Source organism: Ammodytes marinus (genome assembly GCF_949987685.1).
Source record: "Ammodytes marinus genome assembly, chromosome: 4".
In the NCBI taxonomy this organism is placed as follows: Eukaryota; Metazoa; Chordata; class Actinopteri; order Uranoscopiformes; family Ammodytidae; genus Ammodytes; species Ammodytes marinus.
The window spans coordinates 21031501-21052369 of NC_137233.1; the positions used below are offsets into that span (position 1 = coordinate 21031501).

General features: G+C 40.2%; 1 protein-coding gene across 2 annotated transcripts in view; it reads right to left on the minus strand.

Moving 5' to 3' along the window:
• The window catches only part of fhit (fragile histidine triad diadenosine triphosphatase), a 323745-nt gene that overhangs the window by 244937 nt on the left and 57939 nt on the right, over positions 1-20869 (minus strand). Inside the window, exon 3 of one of the 2 annotated variants that reach the window (XM_080025562.1) lies at positions 2251-2304. The exons of the other annotated variant lie outside the window; for it this stretch is intronic. The gene's annotated coding sequence lies outside the window, so the exon portion shown is untranslated. The remainder of the gene's footprint in view (positions 1-2250; positions 2305-20869) is intronic. 2 annotated transcript variants of the gene reach the window in all.

Consider the following 20869-nt stretch of genomic DNA (forward strand, 5'->3'; position numbering starts at 1 on the left):
AAGTAAGGTAGAGCAGAATGATCTTAACCTATAAAAGGAACCTAGAATTTCTTTGGCTGATCTGAGAGCAGGGAAATCCCCCAGATGTATCATACAAGGTTTTATTCTGACAGTGATAAAATACCTTGTGTTAAAACGACTAGGTTTCCTTTAAACACTGAAGCCCACTTTCCCTGTAATACCCCATTAATACTGACGTTCACTTCTTCTTCATTTTCCTAAGACTGTCTTGAGTCAGTTGATATAAATAGGTCGATCTTATTGAAAGTGAACAGAATGGGACCATGCCTGATGAGCTATGCCTGCAATTACGTTTTGACAAAGCCATCAGAATAATTATGGCTGGCATTCTAAAACATATAGAGTAGGTTCCACAGGAATCATGAAGCCAGTGAAGTGACTCAGTAATGACAGTTTAACAGCAATATCTATCTAACTTTAGCCACCATTAGCTACTGGTCACAGCCCAACAACTAAGGCTGGAACAGCAAAGCTGCTTGGGTATTGAATTGAACAATGGGCAATTTATGGCTTATGAATTGAACTTTTCATTTATTTATTTTTAGAGAAGGATTATGCTAGTTCCTCTTTCAAAAATGACACAGTGACACGTTGAGTAAGGGATTAGCATACATGTTTTCATGGAGCATAAAATAGTCTGTTTCCATTGTGCTCCTACAGTTATAAACTAGCAGTCATAATATTTCCTCAGGATGAGAATATGATGCCGGCTTAAAAACATAACTGTGTTCTATGCGGCATCCAGTCCCGAGAATAGCACATTTATTCAACATCTCTCCGTGCGTGAAGTATAATTCATCTGCAGTTGTTCACATTGTATGATGAAAAATGCCAGTTAAGGGTTAATGTAGGTTAACCCGTGTGAGCTCCTTCTTTCAGAGCCGACGCTGCCTAAACGCTGTCAGCGCTATGCCTGTGTTATTGTCACATTGAATGAAGATGTGCAATACAATTCAGCACACCACGGCCTCGGCCTGTTCTGTTATCCATCAAGGAAGTCTAAAACCAGACACAAACACAGCTCGCCTTCAATTCAGGGGCAGCTAAACTTACTACATAAAAAAACAACCTTAGTATTGAACACAATCCATAATTGTCATATTTCTACCACTTTACCATACATTATTATTGTGAATAATTTGCAAGTCTGCTCGAACACTGGACCTGCAATGCAAATTCAGCGCACCAAAGCGTCGGCTTGTTCCATTATCCAACCTTTGCAATGTAAATTGATCAGCACTTAAAAATGTGAACATTTTACTTTGAAGGCGAGCGATCTCTTAAACTGCTTTTAAACTTCCTTGTTCAATATCCATCGCACAAGTTGGATAATGGAACAGTGTGCTGAATTGTATTGCACATCTTCATACATTGTGACTATAACACATGCATAGTGCTAACAGTGTAAAGGCAGTGTCGGTCATGTTAGGTTAGACGTTAGGTCATGAGTAGGACACTGAAAGGAGATAAAACTGGCATTTTCATCATACAATGTGAACAACTGGAGATAAATTATAATTCACGCATGGACCAACATCAGCTGCATGTGTATGTGTGTGTGTGTGTGTGTGTGTGTGTGTGTGTGTGTGTGTGTGTGTGTGTGTGTGTGTGTGTGTGTGTGTGTGTGTGTGTGTGTGTGTGTGTGTGTGCATGTGGGGACCAGTTCGGCAGCATGTATGCTTGGTTCAACACCAGTACAAACAAATCACCATAGCACCAACAATTAAGGGAGATGACTTTCACATATTCCATCTGCATGTATGAACTGGAAAATACAATTGAACTATCAACTAATTTCCCCAACTCTGATGCTTTTTTTCAGAGCTTCTGTGCTTTCAGAAAAATTACTGGCGTTATCCATTTGGTTAATGGATTTTGTCATTGTATTACAGCTACTAAAAACTGGAATTATCCGAGCCATGTGTCCTCGCTTCAGATTCCTGATGCTTTTAGCCCAAGGGTTTTCATTTAAGCAGAACATTAGGTCTGTGGTTCACACATGGGTTATTTTCTTCAGTCATCATACAGTAAATGCAGGATTTATACTAAGACTCTACCATGGGAGACATCATCAAGCACTATCATATGTATTCCAGCACTTTAGGAATTGTATTTATTTTCTGCCCCCTCAAAATTCGATCGTCAATGTATTTCAATACAACCATATCATAGCACTTCAATGACAGAGGAAGATGGAGGAAATAAGACAATAAAAAAAATATATCTTACTCTTTGTCTGTTCTCTGGTTTTTCAGTGTGAGCTGCAGTCTTCTATAAAGTGATCTGAAAAAAACAACAACATTCAACGCATTACGTGTGTATTAAAATCCATCCACATTTGAGTGGATATGGTGTGACGCTCACTGATAACCTTTTTGCTTTTCTGCCGGTGGGAATTTCCCAAATGGTGTTCCATCAGGCCTGGAGTGTTCTTCAAACCTCTGAGTATACGACTAAGTAGAACCCTCTTCAGAAAGGTCATGGTTACAGCCCCCTCACAGAGCTCTTCTAACTCTCAACACAGTACTGTGAGGTAAGCTAAAATACAAACACAAAATGAATCCATGAAACCATGCCTACTGTAGCTGCTCTTTATTGTTGTTCCATCTCTACTCCACTGGTGCATGTTAATTTTAAAACAAATACGCCCTGAGAACTAAAAGACATTATTAAACTAACATGGCAAGACACAGTGCACGTCACTCACTGCGTGGACTAATCTAACTACTGACTACTAACTACTAACTACTTGGGGCGACGGAGGCTCAGGTGGTTAAGCTGGTTGGCCAATGATCCTAGGGTTGGCGTTTCGATCCCCGCCCGGCCACTTGTGTCATGGTCGTTGTGTCCCTGGGCAAGACACTTCACCCACCTTGCCTCGTGTGAATGTGTATGACTGCTGTATGTTTGAGGTGGTGGTCGGAGGGGCCGATGGCGCGGAATGGCAGCCTCGCTTCTGTCAGTCTGCCCCAGGGCAACTGTGGCTACTATCGTAGTTTACCACCACCGGTATGAAAGCGCTATATAAATCCAATCAATTATTAATTACTGAAGCATGATGGGAAGATACTTCCCTTCCTCTACAGATAGCCGAGTGGACTTCTCCTTAACCTCCTGTTTACACGACCCGGGTAAAGAAATAAGTTTGCAAGGATTCGCAGTGGAAACTACTGGACTGTTTAGTGACAACTGGCCAATTTGTGACAAAACTGGGCCAATCAGGACCCAGGTTCTGACCTTACGTTCGTTCCATATATTGGAAGGCAGCTTCTGATTGGTTTGCATAGTCGTTAATCTACCCTTGTGAGACCAGTAATATCTCGCAAGCTTATTTGTCGATCCATTTTGACCTATACAGAAAACAAAAGGAACTGAGATTGTGATACATACAGGTGAAACTCGAAAAATTAGAATATCGTGCAAAAGTTCATTTATTTCAGTAATTCAACCTAAATGGTGAAACTAATATATTATATAGACTCATTACATTCAAAGTGAGATATTAGAAGCCTTTATTTGTTATAATTGTGATTATTATGGCTTACAGCTTATGAAAACCCCAAATTCAAAATCTCAGATAATTAGAATATTACATAAAATCAATAAAAAAAAGGATTTTAAATACAGAAATGTCGGGCCTCTAGAAAGTATAATCATGCATACGTACTAAGTACTTGGTTTGGGCCCCTTTTGCACGAATTATTGCCTAAATGCGGCGTGCCATGGACGCTATCAGTCTGTGACACTGCTGAGGTGTTATGGAAGCCCAGGTTGCTTTGATAGTGGCCTTCAGCTCGTCTGTATTGTTGGGTCTGGTGTGTATCATCTTCCTCTTGACAATAGTCCGTAGTTTCTCTATTGGGTTCAGGTCAGGAGAGTTGTCTGGCCAATCAACACAGTAATATCATGGTCAGTCAACCAGTTACTTGTGGTTTTGGCACTGTGGACAGGTGTCAAGTCTTGCTGGAAAAAGTAATTCAGCATCTCCATAAAGCTTGTCAACAGACAGGAGCATTAAGTGCTCTAAAATCTCCTGGTAGACAGCTGTGGTGACTTTGGACTTGATAACACAGTGGACCAACACCATCAGATGACATGGTGCCTCAGATCATCACTGACTGTTGAAACTTGACAGTGGTCTTCAAGCCCCTTGGATTTTGTGCCCCTCCACTCTTCCTCTAGACTCTGGGACCTTGATTTCCAAATGAAACGCAACATTTAATTTGGATCACTGATGATTTGAGGTATCATGTCATCTGCTGCTGTTAGTCCACTGTGTTATCAAGTCCAAAGTCACCACAGCCATCTACCAGAAGATTTTAGAGCACTTCATGCTTCTGTCTGTTGACAAGCTTTATGGAGATGACAATTTCCATTTCCAGCTAGACTTGGCACCTGCCCACAGTACCATAAGCCACTGGTAACTGGTTGACTGACCATGGTATTACTGTGCATGAATGGCCAGACAACTCTCCTGACCTGAACTCCATAGAGAAACTATGGACTATTGTCAAGAGGAAGATGATACACACCAGACCCAACAATACAGATGAGCTGAAGGCCACTTCAAAGCAACCTGGGCTTCCATAACACCTCAGCAGTGCCACAGGCTGATAGCATCCATGCCACGCCGCATTTAGGCAATAATTCATGCAAAAGGGGCCCAAACCAAGTACTTAGTACATAATGATTATACTTTCTAGAGGGCCGACAATTCTGTATTTAAAACCCTTTTTTTATTGATTTTATGTAATATTCTAATTTTCTGAGATTTTGAATTTGGGGTTTTTATAAACTGTAAGCCATAATAATCACAATTATAAAAGTTAAAGGCTTCACATATCTCACTTTGCATGTAATGAGTCTGTATAAGATATTATTTTCACCTATAAAGTTGAATTACTGAAATAAATGAACGATGTTGCACGATATTCTAATTTTTCGAGTTTCACCTGTATATCAGCAGCATTGTTGCTAGCTATGGTGGGTAAGTCCAAGCCCCTTTCTGTACATAACCCCTTTACAGAGCCACACACAGTATGGAAAGGTAGCGGATCGTGTGGAGATATTCACTGATTTTGACAAAAAGTAATTTTGAAAAGTGGGGGTTTCCAGATTCGCTGACTCCACCTTTAATTATTTTTCACCCTTTTTTTAAGGGGTTGTGCCTGGAGATGAAATAAATACTAAACGTGCTATATAAATGCTCATTCTTTTTTTAACAGCCGGATGTTGGGTGTAATCGCTCTACTTCATCTTTTTGTACTGTACCAATAAATGTGTTTAAAAAGCATATTGTTGGTGCCCCATGTGAGACCGTAAACTAGGCAACACACAGTAGTTAAGTATCCTTTAATGTGTTTTACTACACTACCTTGTCTCATAAAATGATGTTCAATCCGAACAAAGCAATTTGAGTGTCCAAACATAACCATAAAAACATTAATTATGAATGACTTGCAACAAGTGGACATTGTAGGGGAAATGAAACACATCGCCAGTACATTTTGCAGACCTGTTTGCTATTAACATGATCATTACAATTGTTTCCGATGTTCTTGATCAAACTAAATGTAGGATAGAGAAGTGTGTTGTTGTGAATGTAGTATATCAGATTGGGCAGCAGTGAACACACACTGTCCCAGGGCTATATAAATGGTTAGTAGTTTCTTCAATAATGAACTAGATATCACATTAAATCATACATTAAGCAAACTTGTTAAGATTGTTATTGCTTTCCACACAAGAAAACAACACGGAGATTCAAAACATCAACCTATCGGCTAAATAATAGGATCATAATTTGCATTTAATTTGATGTCTCCCGTTGATGAATCAAAATTCTTTAATGACCCTATGACCTTTCCTCTCTAGGGCCACTCATCAAGGGAAAACTTTGACCTGTGTGCAAACAATATTAATATTTAACTGGAAGACTACTATACCATTTAACCCATTGATGACGGCTGCTGCGCGATGCCACATTGGCTCTCCTGCCTGATGCTGCGTCGCGCAGCATTATTACTTTATCTAATTTTCATGGCATTCCCAGCATAGAATGCATTGTCATTGGTTCAAATACACATGAGGTGGGTTTTGTTGATTTTTTTAAGACCATGTGACCACCCAAAAGTTGTGCGGTTTGCCGAAAATCATGTCAATCAAAAACAAATAAAAATAAAACTAAATAATAAAAAAAATACGCCAGCTATGTCGGCGACAGAACAGTTAGTGGTGTTTGGTGCGCAGAATCAAGGTCTACTATAGACTACTGACGAAAATCACACAACACATTGCATCTATTTATTAACAATATTTAATAATTTTCTAATTCATCTAATTTTGACGATTTTTAGAAATATTTGTTGGTTTGTAAGCGCTAAGGGAGCATGTTTAAATAAACCTGTGAACCTTAACTTTTAAATGTATTTTATTTCATGTTTCTATGTGCTACACAGGCTTAGATATTAAGGTTTTGGTAGACTTGACAATTCGTACTATTTTTTCAGAAAACCCTCAGGCATTAAGTACATGCATCCAAGATTGCCATAGTCATCAATGGGTTAATGAATGAATTAGCAATTCCCATGATGTTGAACTCTGCATATTGAACTCTCTAGCTTTCTTTAGAAAACTGTAGCTTTCTTTAGCAACTCCCATTTTAGGGGTATTTCCACTGAGCACCCCTAACATTTTGATTTCACGTTTACTTCTAAGGCTAGTCATAGGGATGGGTCCCACAACCAGTTTAAAATGGGCCCTCAGTGAGTAGACTAGGCTACATTTCATAAATAAGTACTAGTCAATTATGCATTAGCTCCAAACATTACGCTGCCAGACTGCCAGCTCCTTTTCCACCATTGTGAGGTGTAACATTGGGGTATTTTGCAGTTTGCTCTATCAAACAACTCCTCACAGACTTCTGTCCTTTCTCAACATTGATGTTTATTAACCGAAAAAAACAATAATCCATATATTCACTGAACTGCTTCTATTCTATTTTATTTTCTCTGCTTTGAATCAAACTGTATCCAAACACGCACAACTATGCACACATCACTGTCATATACTCTCTTATCGGAATATATGCTGCTGTAACACGTGGATTCATTTCTAAATCTCGTTTTTTATGAGAGCATTGTGTGAAAGTATGTTGTTTGTGGCTCAAAAAGATCAACTTAAGTTTTCTTAGATGTGTTTCTTTCTAGTAACATAATTGAATAGTTAAGGAAAAAGAGGAAATGCTTTTATTCACACATTTAAAATGGTCAGCAGCTAATTAAAAATTGACAACTCTAAATGACTGCAACACACACACACACACACACACACACACACACACACACACACACACACACACACACACACACACACACACACACACACACACACACACACACACACACACACACACACACACACACACACACACACACACACACACACACACACACACACACACACACACACACACACACAAATCAGTTTGAACTCAATCTATGGCATCTATAAGTTCTAATTGACTTAGTGCCATCGTATTTTGCTGAAGCCTCCAGGGAACATTAAAGGGGCATTGCACTTTTAGTCTTGTTCAATTAGAGGATAAAATGCCAGATAACACACTTTATCCATTGCCATTTCATCTGTGATTAATAGACATCTGCAGCATGCATACAAATACATTTTTGAGCCACATCACCAGACAAGTTTAATATCAAATAATTAAATGTTCATAATTGCATTCTTATCCTGATTTTCATAGTGCACATGTACTAACTAATCTGTAGGTGGCAATTACACATTGTATCAGAGCCACATGTTGGCACCAACCAACTGTAAACAATCGCCCCTATTGCATTTTTGGCAATGATTGTGTTTATTCAGTGTTAATTTTGCATGACTGACTACACACAACAGCAACACATACTAATTAAAACAATTATGCTTTGTTTGCATAAGTATAACAAACACCATCAAGGGCAGATAGGGAGGTGAGACCACTCTTTGTCGTTTCTTCCCATATATATATATATATATACTACACTGTATAGAATGCCAACATCCATAACAAAGTATTTCCTCTTCATGTAGCATGATACACTGAGATTAAAGCTACACAGAGGGTGAAAAGAACATTGCCAATATGTGTTACATTCCTTATTCAATTGGATGCAATGGATGAAGTGTAGGAGAAATGAAGAACCATAGAGTGAGGCAATTACTCTCGAGTCTGGTGCAGCAGCCCTTATTAAGCTGAATGGTAAACTGGCCTTGCTTGGAGGAGCACTAATTACCAAAGCTTATCAGAGGCTTTCACTAATCTTGATTGAATTTCTCAATATGATGTGAGATCTCGCCATCACACCACTTCCCACTGACAAAAGAGCAACTTTTAAAGCGGATGATTTCAAACAGGTTTAGCCCAATGAGTGCACACAAGTTCAGCTGCGGAAATGACATAAACTCATCTACTATACTGTACAGCATAACAAGAAAAAACAACAAGAAATATTACAGACTGAGGATGTGCGTATTCCTCAATACCGACTGGTGTTAGGATGCATCTAAATTAGTGCTGTCAGGCGATTAAAATATTTAATCGCGATTAATCGCATTAATGTCATAGTTAACTCGCGATTAATTGCACATTCTTATCTATTCTAACCTTAATGTCCCTTGATTTCTTTTTGTCCCATTATTTTTTCTCATTTTAATACTCCTAACACACACATTCTCTACACCAGTGTTTCACTGAGGGCCACATACAGAAAAATCTACGAAGGGCCAGGCCACTTTGCAAAAATAACACATTTATCAGGACATGTAGCTGCTCTGATGTTTAGTTTCATAGTGTCTTCGTCAATTGTAATCCTTCTTCACGGCAACACTTTTCTTGCACATTAAAGAGACACATCCCCTCTCTTGTTAAATGCCATTGATACACCCAGTGTTTTCCTTTTTTGCGTTCAATGTCCAGCTGGGTGAAAACAGTAGCCAGTCGGGATACCGACCCTCGTAGGGGGGTCCGGGGGTATGCCCCCCCCCGTGAGATTTTTTTAAGTTTTTAAAGTGAAATGCATGAATGCACTTTGAGAGAGAAATTAAGAGGCTAAATCCTAAGAATTTTGTATGAATAAAAATGGAGACACTGTGTCAGATGAATTAGAAGCTATTGGAGAAGGACACATGGATTTTCCATGATAATATTAATAAAAAAAAAATGTTTATGCAGGATCCTCTGGGATGGGCTTGGTGCTCTTTTTCTTTTATGGGACATATTTCTCTGTAATATAATGAGTGCATTTCAATTATTTAAAAATTAAAAGGGCCATTTCACATTATATTTTTAAAAACGGGTCGTAGTTTGGACACCCCTGCTCTACACCCTTGTAATTCATTGTATTTCTTCTAAAATATCATAATTTCCAATTCAGTGCAAATAGCCCACACTGTAGATCCCCCCACCCCTAGAACAGCATAGACAAACATAATTGGAACTTCCTTTTTATTAAAAACCAAACCATAAAACAACATAGGCTATATAAAACAAATTAGTATTAAGGCTAAATTAATATGTATGTTATTCATCCACGGCTTATTTCAGACTGTGTGTGGAGTGGACACTATACGCCTGTGTGCCGGAGGTTGATCGCTGACTGCAGCCGAGGCTTCAGTCGCCCTTCGTAGCGAAAATTAAAGTGAAAATTAATGACTTGCGGCTACCACTAACGTTCATAGGGGTTTTGGTGGGGGCGCACGGTTATAAGGAGGACTTTTGCAAATGACAAGCTTTCCTTTCTGTTATTTTTCCGCGTAGTCCCAGAGTCACAACACGGAAGGTCGCGCAGCTGAGCTAGGAAGTGCTAGGTTCCGGTTTCTGCTTCAAAATAAAAGTCAAAATTGACTTGACATTTAGCCGTTTTGCTAGTCAAATTATTTCAATGTGAAATTACGCTGTAGGACATGTTCCGTTTGAATTAACAGTAACTTCACTACGAACCATCTGTATAGTTTGTGGTGTTTCATTACTAGTTGGTGCAACAGCATGTGAAAAAATCACAATGTTTAGAGCAGATTCAAACTAATAAACATTCATTGGAAAAGATCAAAACACAAATTACAGTAGGGGAGAACGGGGTAATATGAGCCACTTTTTACATTTGCTCCCCTCTAAGCGAGCTAAAATGATTTTTCACTCAAATTTACACATTTCCCATTAATTCAGGATGTTTCCTAGAAATGAGCATTAGCAGAATTCTTTCAAGACAAAGGGCAATGAAAATATAATTGTTTTAAAAAAAGTTGTCATGTGGCTCACTTTACCCCAGCTGTGGGGTAAACTGAGACGGACCAGAAAAGTCAAGGGGGTAAAGTGAACCAGCTGGGGGTAAACTGATTCACTTACTTTTTCACTCTGAAACTACCATAACAACACATATTGTAACAGTTAGAATCCTGAAAGGTAGCCACACATTCCAGAACTAATGTCGGACTAGTAAAATAATGATGGGGTTTGGTCAATTAAGCAAAGCAAATTTTCTAAACACTTGAAAGTAACTCTGAACAAAATCAAATACAACATATTATAATTCAAAAGGTTTTAATAAGATTCAAATGATAGATAGGACCAGTTAGATTAGAACACAGTCTGGGGGTCAGAACACAGGACCCTTAGAGCCAGCTAGTGTTTGGGGGTCAAAGCATAGGAAAATCAGAACCAGCGAGAACAGCCTGGGACTCAGAACACAGGAGAAGACCCAACTGGATTATAACATCAGCCTGTCATACTCAACAACTAGGCCTACTCTACATTCCAGCCCTGAAGGTTACAGGGAAAGATGAGAAGGTGCTCTTTCCGTGTGGTTGCCCCAGGTCGTCTTCCTGGTGTATTTCCTTGGCATGATGGCTTTTCTACAATGTGTATGCCATTAAAATAAAACATATGTTATGTAATATTACATGAAAATATGTTTAAGACTAAACTTAACTTGTGCCTCATGGTGGGGGAAAGTGAGACAGTGTCTCACTTTCCCCCACAGCATTTGGCTCACTTTCCCCCACCACCACAATTTGAGAGAAAACTACCTCTCTTAGCATTTCAGGCTGATCTTTAGCTAATATCATCACATGGTTTTTATATGTTGGTAGTTCATCAACACGTATGATAGAAGTTTTTCTACGTGAATACATTTGCTTTGGCACAACAGTTGATTAAGTTGACAGCAAGAACATTTACTTTTACATGCAAAATACCTATTTTGGTGAAAAAAACATGCTTACCACAGCACCATGAGGTCCTCTCTTTCATGGCCAAGGGGAAATGAGAGGGGCTTGAAAACATATATCTCACATGACCACAAATGTTTTCCGTTGCCTAGATACAGAGGGTGGCTCACATTACCCGATGCCTCAGATTCCCCCGTTCTCCCCTATATTTATATTACTGAATAACAAGGGGTAGATTTGGTGTGAAGATTTGGTAGGGAAATGGGAATGTAGGCCAGGTGAGGAAGAAACCATTCTCACATGTCCATCTGCAACAGTAAGCTGTCACAGGTTGTGGATGCATTATGCCTGGGTAGCTAGATGTATTTTGACATGAGACTTTAACCTTGTCCTTTATTCTAAGTGGTTGCATTAATGTCCCAAGATCCTCACAGTTGACTGAGCTTCTTACCCTATCTCTAACATATATAAGGGAGATGCCAGCCACCTTCCTGAGAAATACCTCTCTCTTTGAGTGTCCAAAACATGCGGCCTCCGATCAGATGATACCATACGAAATTGATCAATGACCTTCGGCCTAGGGTGCTCCATGTTCACTTATGAGCATCCTTAAGTTCGAACATGTGCCATTCTTAGAAAAAATTTAAATGTTTTACTGGCTTAATATAGGCTCTTAATCTTTGAATTAAAAAATAAACAATTGACTAGCTCATTATAGGCCCCTAACCTTAGTGGGTAGGGGGGCATACAGAGATCTGGCACCAGTACATTTTTGATATTTTTAAATTACATTGTTCGTGGCTATGAAGATCAGGGGCCTACTGTATTTTGAGCTATTCTGTATAAAATTTTTTAAAAAAAAACTTCACAGAGAGATTTTTTTAAACCTGTACATTTTTTCTTTCTGCTTTTTGGTAATTCTGTGTCCCCAAATTATTCCAGAAAATAGTACTAAATAGCTCACATAGGACGCAGCTGATTTAGCCTTAGTATTCTTCTCAAAATGCACCAGATTGATACATTTTACTTTAAAAGTTTCACATTTTTCTTTCGGGTGGGCATGCCCCCGGATCCCCCTAAAAAGCCCTGAGTGTTACCTTAAAATTATTTGTTTATTAATCAAAATAAATGTTACACGTTTTGTGTTGTAAGACAGACTCTCAGGGGGCCTACGAAACCTCTCAGCCCCAGGGCCAGGGCTGGACTGGGACAAAAAATCGGCCCTGGCATTTTTGGCCATGGCAGCCCACCATGATTATTTATACGTTATGCGGAGGCAGGGGCGTTGCACCAAATTCTGGGCCCCTATACAGGAAGTCCTGATGGGCCCTCTGAGAGGCGGTCTTACAAAACAAACATATAAAAGCTATGTTTGTCTATAGTCCAAAACGTATCAGTGACTGGTCCCTCTCTGAGCCAGATAACAACACAATGTTTCTATTGATGAATGACCAAATTATTACGCGTACTTGAACACAACCCCTGGTCTAATGGCTCTTAATAAACATGCACACACACAGAGGCTGTATCTTGATTCAGGGGTTGCGGTCTACGAAGGCTGCATTTGAAGCCTTAGTTTCACGGTTTTGAAGGCTGCATCAGATGTATCCTTCGCAGCCCAACATATCCCATGATTCATTGCGTTTTTTTCAGAGATGGCATACAATAAAATAAAAAATAACAAAACAGCAACGTGTTGCTCCATCTTCTTAACTTTTATCTTCCTTTCTTTTTTTCTTGTACTTTTTTTTCTTTTCGTCTGGTAGGCAACTTCTTTTTATTTTTTCCTCTGTTGACAAGGCTGTTTCCGTTGGCAGCTATCAGGGTTGCTAGGCAGCACAGGAGCGGCGAGTCCTCACGCAAGGTAACGGCTTGTTGCGCAAACCGGAAATGCTCGTAAACGGAGACCTGCGGAGACCGTCCCGTTTAACAACGCTCGTTCGGCCATGGTTCGGCCTTCGAATCGGCCTTCATAGGCTATAGCCTTCATAGACCGCGAGACCGCGTCCTACCAAGGAGGCGGTCTCTGTAATGGGATACAGCCAGAGTGTTTCTCACAGGAATTTGGGAGACTGTGTCATGCTCCCCCGAAAGATTTTTTTTTAAATGTTAAAGTAAAATTCATCAATCTGGTGCACTTTGAGGAGAAAACTAAGGCTAAATCAACCGTTTCCTATGTAAGCTATTTAGTACTATTTTCTGGAATACTTTATAGACACAGAATGACCAAAAAGCAGAAAGAAGAAATGTTTAAAAAATCCAGTCAGCTTCGGGAATTTTTTCCCTTTGTTTGTATTTTTTAATGGCCCAATATAGGCCCCTGATCTTCGTAGCCCCGAACAATGTTATTTAAAAAATAACAAATGTACTGACGAATGAAAGGCCCCTGATATCTGTTTTTTTCCCTAAATAACATTTTTCTGGGCCTTCAAAGATCAGGGGCCTATATTGAGCCAGTAAAAAAAATAAAACAATTAAAAAAATAGCCCCCCTCTGTGCAGCCCCCCTCTGCCTTGGGCCCCCCAAGCCTGTCCGCAGTCCGACGGCCCTGAACGTAACTGACCATCGTCAAATGCTCATAATTACCGAGTAGAAGTTGAATGCGATATAATACAATTCAATGCAGCCTCTGAATGGGCGGCCCTCTGCTGTGTGTGTGATTGGGCCAGGCCCAGCCAGCCTATAACCACTCGTAATGAGTAATGGCCTGGGACAAAGTTTTATTTAACTTTCAGATGAAGTTGACAGCCTGCACGCACATTCATATGTCCATGGCACTCCCGAGAGGAAAGGGCCGGGCCGAGTCACACAGCCGAGGGTCCATTAAAAAAAAAATAATAATAAAAAAAAAATATTTTAATTTAAATTTAAATTTTTTACCCGGCCCGGCCCAAAATGCCTGCCGGCCCACCGGGCATTGCCCGGTACGCCCGATGGCCAGTCCAGCCCTGCCCAGGGCCTAATATGTTTTGCATTTTTATAGTAGGTAGATCTTCTTGACTTGATCATTATAAAAGTAGCTCACAAGCTGAAAAATTGTGGGCACCCCTGCTTTAAACCAATCACAATCGTCTTGGACAGCGTTAAGCCCATGAAGCCGCAACGTGTCCTTTTAAAATAGTGCAATTTGGTGCTGACCATGGACCTATTATAAAAGATGCCGACCAACACCGTTAATGACACGCGCCGTGTGTGGAGCCATTTCACTTTGTTACATTTCCCCCCCTGATTGTTGTTGCTGTATTTTATTTAGTTTTTATTTTGATAGGTAAGCTAGTTTGATAAAACTAAGAATATTGTGTCTATTGTTTTGGTCATTGTCACCTTAACATTTTCTTTTTTTACAAATAAACACCTTGTGTTTGGACTGCAAACGTTTGCACTGGTCATACCTGGGAATTGGTCAAAAGGGGGGAGCAAACTCAAATTCAGGTGGCATTTGCTTCCCCGCGGGTGGTCATTTCAGAACCTGCCAACATGAAAAGTTAGCCGTTTATGGTGAGTTCCTGCACAGATTATCCATCCATCTATAGTATACCCTGCTGCCCTAATGCATGATGGGACTGTGGGGAATGAGAGGTTTATGTATTTTCTATCTAGCTGAGGCATACTACTTTTGGAAAAGACACTGCAATAAACCCTTGGACAAACAAAACACAAAACGTGTCTTCCTTGGAAAAATTAACGTAGCCTACAATGTTTAAAACCACCCATCTGAATACCTTTGAAACCACAACTATATATTTGTTTTCAGAATTAAAATTGACATGCATCTGACAGAAATATTAGATTGGTTCCGATATTAGAGCCGTCTCTCCCAACTAAAGTCTAGTCCCAAGCAAAGGAGCATTTTTCAGCATTGGCCCTATGGAATAAAGCACATCAGTGTCTCAGAATATCTGGACACATTTGTGTACAGTTCATTTTGGGGTTTATTTAAATGTTTTCTACTGCTTTGGGTTAACCTTTTTTGTTTTTTTTGTTTTTCTTTATCACATCTACTTTGTATTTATATTTTTTATACTAAGAATATATCTATCTGTATGCATTCTTATGTAATAGCAGTATCATTCTGTCAATAGGTTTATTTCAGCCCATTAAAAACAGTGCTCCAGGTTAATTAGGGTTAGCAGTCTTACGGATTCTATGGATAGGGTTCTCTACATTTTCCTGTGGAGACTTTGACAAGTTAATATGACATGTTAAGCTGATAAAACATACAAATGCTTGCAGTCACAATCCAAGCCCTAAATATAAAACAATGTTTGATCCATTGTTGGCCCTTCCAGACATGGATCAGGAGAATGGGACTGACACTAAACGGCTAAAAAGGCAACCAGGGCAACAAAGCTCCATAATGCAAATTCTGAAAACTCATTTCGACAGCCATCATCTATTCAGTATTTGGCCCTAATAAGCATTCAAATTAACTCCGCCACTGATGTTCCCATTTACATCCTCGGCTGTGTTAAATGCCCTGCTAAACTGAAAAGGTTCACAATTTTGCAGCCTTGATATTAATTTGCAGGAAGCTTAGCAGATTTCCCCCCTGAGTCACTGGGGCCTGATAGAGAGGCTAAAGGTGTGTGAGTAGTGGAGAGTGTGTGTTAACAAAGAAGACCAATGCCAAAGGAACCAAAGCACATCACATCAGTGGCATGTGCAGGGGGGAAACCGCCCCTTGAGTGCCTAGGTACCCTTTAACTGCCTGCTCAACCATATGGTAGAGCACATTGTCAGTCACTATATAATGAGAGGGGTGCTAAACCGAAAGAGGACCCATTATGCTATTTTTCAGTCTAACTTTGGTATAAATTACAGGTGTGAAAACTCCCACAGATCATTTTCGGACCAATTACAGGAAGTCAGTGGTGCAAAAAGTGGGTATGCACTATATGCGGCGCATAGGGGCGCCGCACTCGAGGGGCGCCAAAGCGATCGGGGGAAAATTATTTGGAGTCGGCATTTTTCTGTATTTAACAGCGTTTGTGTAAATGATATGATCAGTAACAGAGTCCCGTCACTGATAGGCGCCCCCCGCTCCATCGCCTCCTCCTCCCCACACTATAGGCGCTCCAGTGCGCGCCCCCTCGAGCACGCGCTGGAGCGTGAGAGCTTTCATTTTGAATCGTGTTGTCATCTGATGACAGGGACCTACACAGGCAGAAAAGAAAGCTCTCGGGGGCACAAAACAGCTTTTCAAAGTGGTTGAATGATCCACGGAGATGTACACGGAGTTTGCCAACCTTTGTTGTATATGGCCGATTGTATTGATTAATGCACACTGATTATCTATTATTAAAGTGGGTAGTTGCGCCCCTGCAGGAAGTCCTGGCCGGATGTCGCCAGTCACAAATGAAAGAAATGAGCAACTGACGGCCGAGCTGTAGGCGCGGGGAGTTGCTGATGCCTGCTTGAACTATACAGCGCTGTAGTAAATGAAACCCTTTACCCATTTTCCATCATTTATTCATTCAAACTGATGACGGCTATTTCACCGAATAGAAATGCAGACTTCAGACGCATACCCATCTACAAGCCAATCAATGTATAGGGGGACACAGACCACGTAAAAACACAGCGCTGGCAAAACTGCAAAGTGAAACCAAACCTTAGCGGATCAAATCTATACAGTGATTTAAAAAAAAGAGTTCTTGGTTCAGACCTAGGTGCAGACTTTTAAGTGTGAAAGCCCCTTAAATGAGCAAAGATTTGGTGCCTTTCTGGAACCAGTTTTCCTGCAGAAAAGTGGTTCTTTTTTGGAGGAAATGCGAATAAATACTTTTGGATCGGACAATGAGGAGGTGCCCTAGCTTCCTTCAATTCTCATCCCTGCCCCTAAGGGCGCACTCACACTAGGCAAGTTTGCCTGTTCCGTGCTGCAGGAATACGGATGGCGTGGTCACACTAGCCAAACGTTCTAGACTATAGTATGCAAATGAGCTCAGGCATGGAACAGAGGCCCTAGTGTGAGTGCGCCCTAAGATAGTCTGTGCAGGCCACTGTATCACATATCTCACAATCTGATCATATCTACATACAGAATTGCCAATGAATTTAGTTTTTTTTCAATTTCTTTTGTTCTCACCAGAGCAGCTGAAAGTAAACTTATTAAACTGCCGTGCATCAAATGAATAAGTTAAAGGTTTTCATTTTATGTGCCTAGGGGGCTTCATAAATGCATGTCACTGATGCAATGAAATTAACGTTGTTTATGTGCCTGTGTATGTGTGCTTCTCCTCCGTGTGTGTGTGTGTGTGTGTGTGTGTGTGTGTGTGTGGGAGTGCCATCTCTGGGAGCTGGTGTGTTTACTAGGGTAAAATAAAATCCAGAGCACACCCACAGGGCAACACGACTGAACAAATACAATAATTCAATTTACTCTTCAATTACATTCGCATTCAGGCTCTCCCCTCCTTTAATTAAACTGTTGTACATGTTGGTGCCGAAGCAGACGCGCGAAAAAAAATAATCAAATAAAATCCATCACACGGCCCAATATTCCACCTGATGAACCACATGACAGATTTGATATTGAGCGTTGTGCGTTATTTATTTTTTTCTGTCTAAAGCAAATCAGTAAATTGCTAGTGTGAAATGACGTTCAAAGCAATAGGCAGTTAACAAACCGAAACTAATTAACACATTTCAAAGGAGTTCACAGGATGAGAATGAACATGACATTCATACTCGGCTTTGATATTGATATCAGTCATACATATTTCAGCTGGAAGATATCAAACGTGTTGATTACTAAGAATTCCCAAAATGATGTTGCGGTGGGAAGAAGTCACTGCAGGTCACCGCATGCCATCAATTGGTACAAGACAAAACAACCCCAGGTTGCTGATTGCTTATTCATGGTTCTGTCACCAAATGTTGTGAAGCTCAAAGAGTGGGTTTTCGCGGGGAAGGTTATTACACCCATAAGCCAACGCACACACACACACACTCACTCACTCACTCACTCACTCACTCACTCACTCTCTCTCTCTCTCTTTAGGCTAGATATTGAACAGCTTCCTGCCCAGGTCATGACATGTATTGATGAGGACACTCAAGGACACAGAGAAGGCGTAAGGACAAGCTGTCAGAGGTGCATGTACATATTTATTTATTTTTCTCAGATGGGTTGAGATGTGGTGACTGTGAAGGTCGTATCATACGAATCACATAATATTTTACATTAATCAAATCATTCAGTGGCAGTATCTCTATCTGTTTCTGATGCCTAGTAGAAAAAATGGTGAGGACAGATAAGCTGTATTGTGACTGCAGTCAGGTCATCAAGAAAAAAGCCTCATATGTTTCCATGAATCAGTCAACACCCTGTCCTTATATGACAGTGACACGTCAGAACCTGGATGACGAGTGGGCGATGCAATCTCATGTATTGGCAAACGCAGTGTGTTAAGGACAGACACAGCAGAACAACTGAAAGAGAGCTGCTGCTTCCCATTGTCAGTGAGAGGATGGGGAAACAGAGGTGCCCGCCTGCGTGCATGAATTGAAATTGTCATTCCATCTATAATCCATATTGATCAAATAGGATTTATTAAAAGGCATACATGCAAACAATAACACAAGAAATGGGGATACACTATTAGCTTCATTAAAAGCAGTTTTTGAACGAAACAATAAGACATTTTTATTAACCACTATAGACACATCTTGGTTTAAAAAGTGATTCATCTACTGATTCAAGACACTGTACAACTCAATAAGAGGCCCAGTAACAATAAACAGATTAACACAACCATTGCACAATGTGGCAGAATATGGGAATTGAATGTACACTCTACACCAGCAAACAGAAAAACAAGGTTTCTATGCAGATGATAATGTTTATATGCAGCTGACATCTTACTCTACTTATAGAACCACACATCTCAATCTCTACAAGAAACCATTAACCTATTTAGCAAATTCTTAACTACACTCAACAAAAATATAAACGCAACACTTTTGTTTTTGCTCCCATTTTTCCTGAGATGGACTTAAAGATCTAAAATTAATTCCAGATACACAATTGTACCATTTCTCTCAAACATTGTTCACAAATCTGTCTAAATGTGTGATAGTGAGCACTTCTGCTTTGCTGAGATAATCCATCCCACCTCACAGGTGTGCCACATCAAGATGCTGATCTGACATCCTGATTAGTGCACAGGTAGTCTGGCTTGACCACTTCCGTCAGCGTCTATTAAGCGCTGGCGTCGGCAAACAACGCTACGCCTCCATTGGCTGCTTCCCGGGGTTAGCCCCGCCGTAGATGATTGTGATTGGTTTAAAGAAATATAAACAGGCCAGCCCAGTTTCCCCCCGAATAGACGGCTCTAAACGGAGTGCATCCAGACCATACTACTTGCTGTAGTTTGGTCTGGCTTTGCGAGACTAGTGCACAGGTGTGCCTTAGACTGTCCACAATAAAAGGCCACTCTGAAATGTGCATTCTTTTGCTTTATTGGGGGTCTGGGAACTCAGAACCAGTCAGTATCTGGTGTGACCACCATTTGCCTCATGCAGTGCAACACATCTTCTTCGCATAGAGTTTATCAGATTGTCAATTGTGGCCTATGGAATGTTGGTCCACTCCTCTTCAATGGCTGTGCGAAGTTGCTGGAGACGGCTTATGGTGGAGAAATTAACATTCAATGCACGAGCAACAGATCTGGTTGACATTCCTGCTGTCAGCATGCCAATTGCACGCTCCCTCAATGCTTGTGGCATCTGTGGCATTTTGCTGTGAGACAAAACTGCACATTTCAGGGTGGCCTTTTATTGTGGACAGTCTAAGGCACACCTGTGCACTAATCATGATGTCAGATCAGCATCTTGATGTGGCACACCTGTGAGGTGGGATGGATTATCTCAGCAAAGCAGAAGTGCTCACTATCACACATTTAGACAGATTTGTGAACAATGTTTGAGAGAAATGGTACAATTATGTATCTGGAATTAATTTTAGATCTTTAAGTCCATCTCATGAAAAATGGGAGCAAAAACAAAAGTGTTGCGTTTATATTTTTGTTGAGTGTATTTCACAGTATCTGATTATTCAACTATGGCAGGGGGAAACTGACCACATTACAAAAACCAAAGAATGATGGAGGTTTTGATGCAATAAAACTTGTCAACTTTCTGGCCAATTAATTGCAAGTTCAATAACAGACGGTAGAACGGTACTGGACTGCAGGATCCAATCTCCCAATCCCTCTTCTTCTCAGGCATCAATTAAACTTCCCAACTAAAGTTTAAAAAGAAGCATTCATCTCTGTAACTGTGGCCAATAAGGCCATCCTCATAAACTGAACACATAACCATTGAGAAACTGACTGAATCTATTTACATTGAATGTCTTCCTGAATTCAATTCAAAATCTTTATCGTCTCTCACAGTGACAGAAAATTGCCTTCAGTTTGAGGCTAAAACAACATAAATACAACATAAGACTCACATAAAATGACACAAACAGTTCAATAAAACAGTGAAAGCATGTGAGTAAAGCAAAGCTGCATTGAAAATGGGTTGTCTATTTGGCCTTGTGCATATCGCAGTTGGATTTCTTGTACGTTATTTATTTAACCAAAGGTTGTCTGAAGCGTCTGCCTGAAATAAGTTG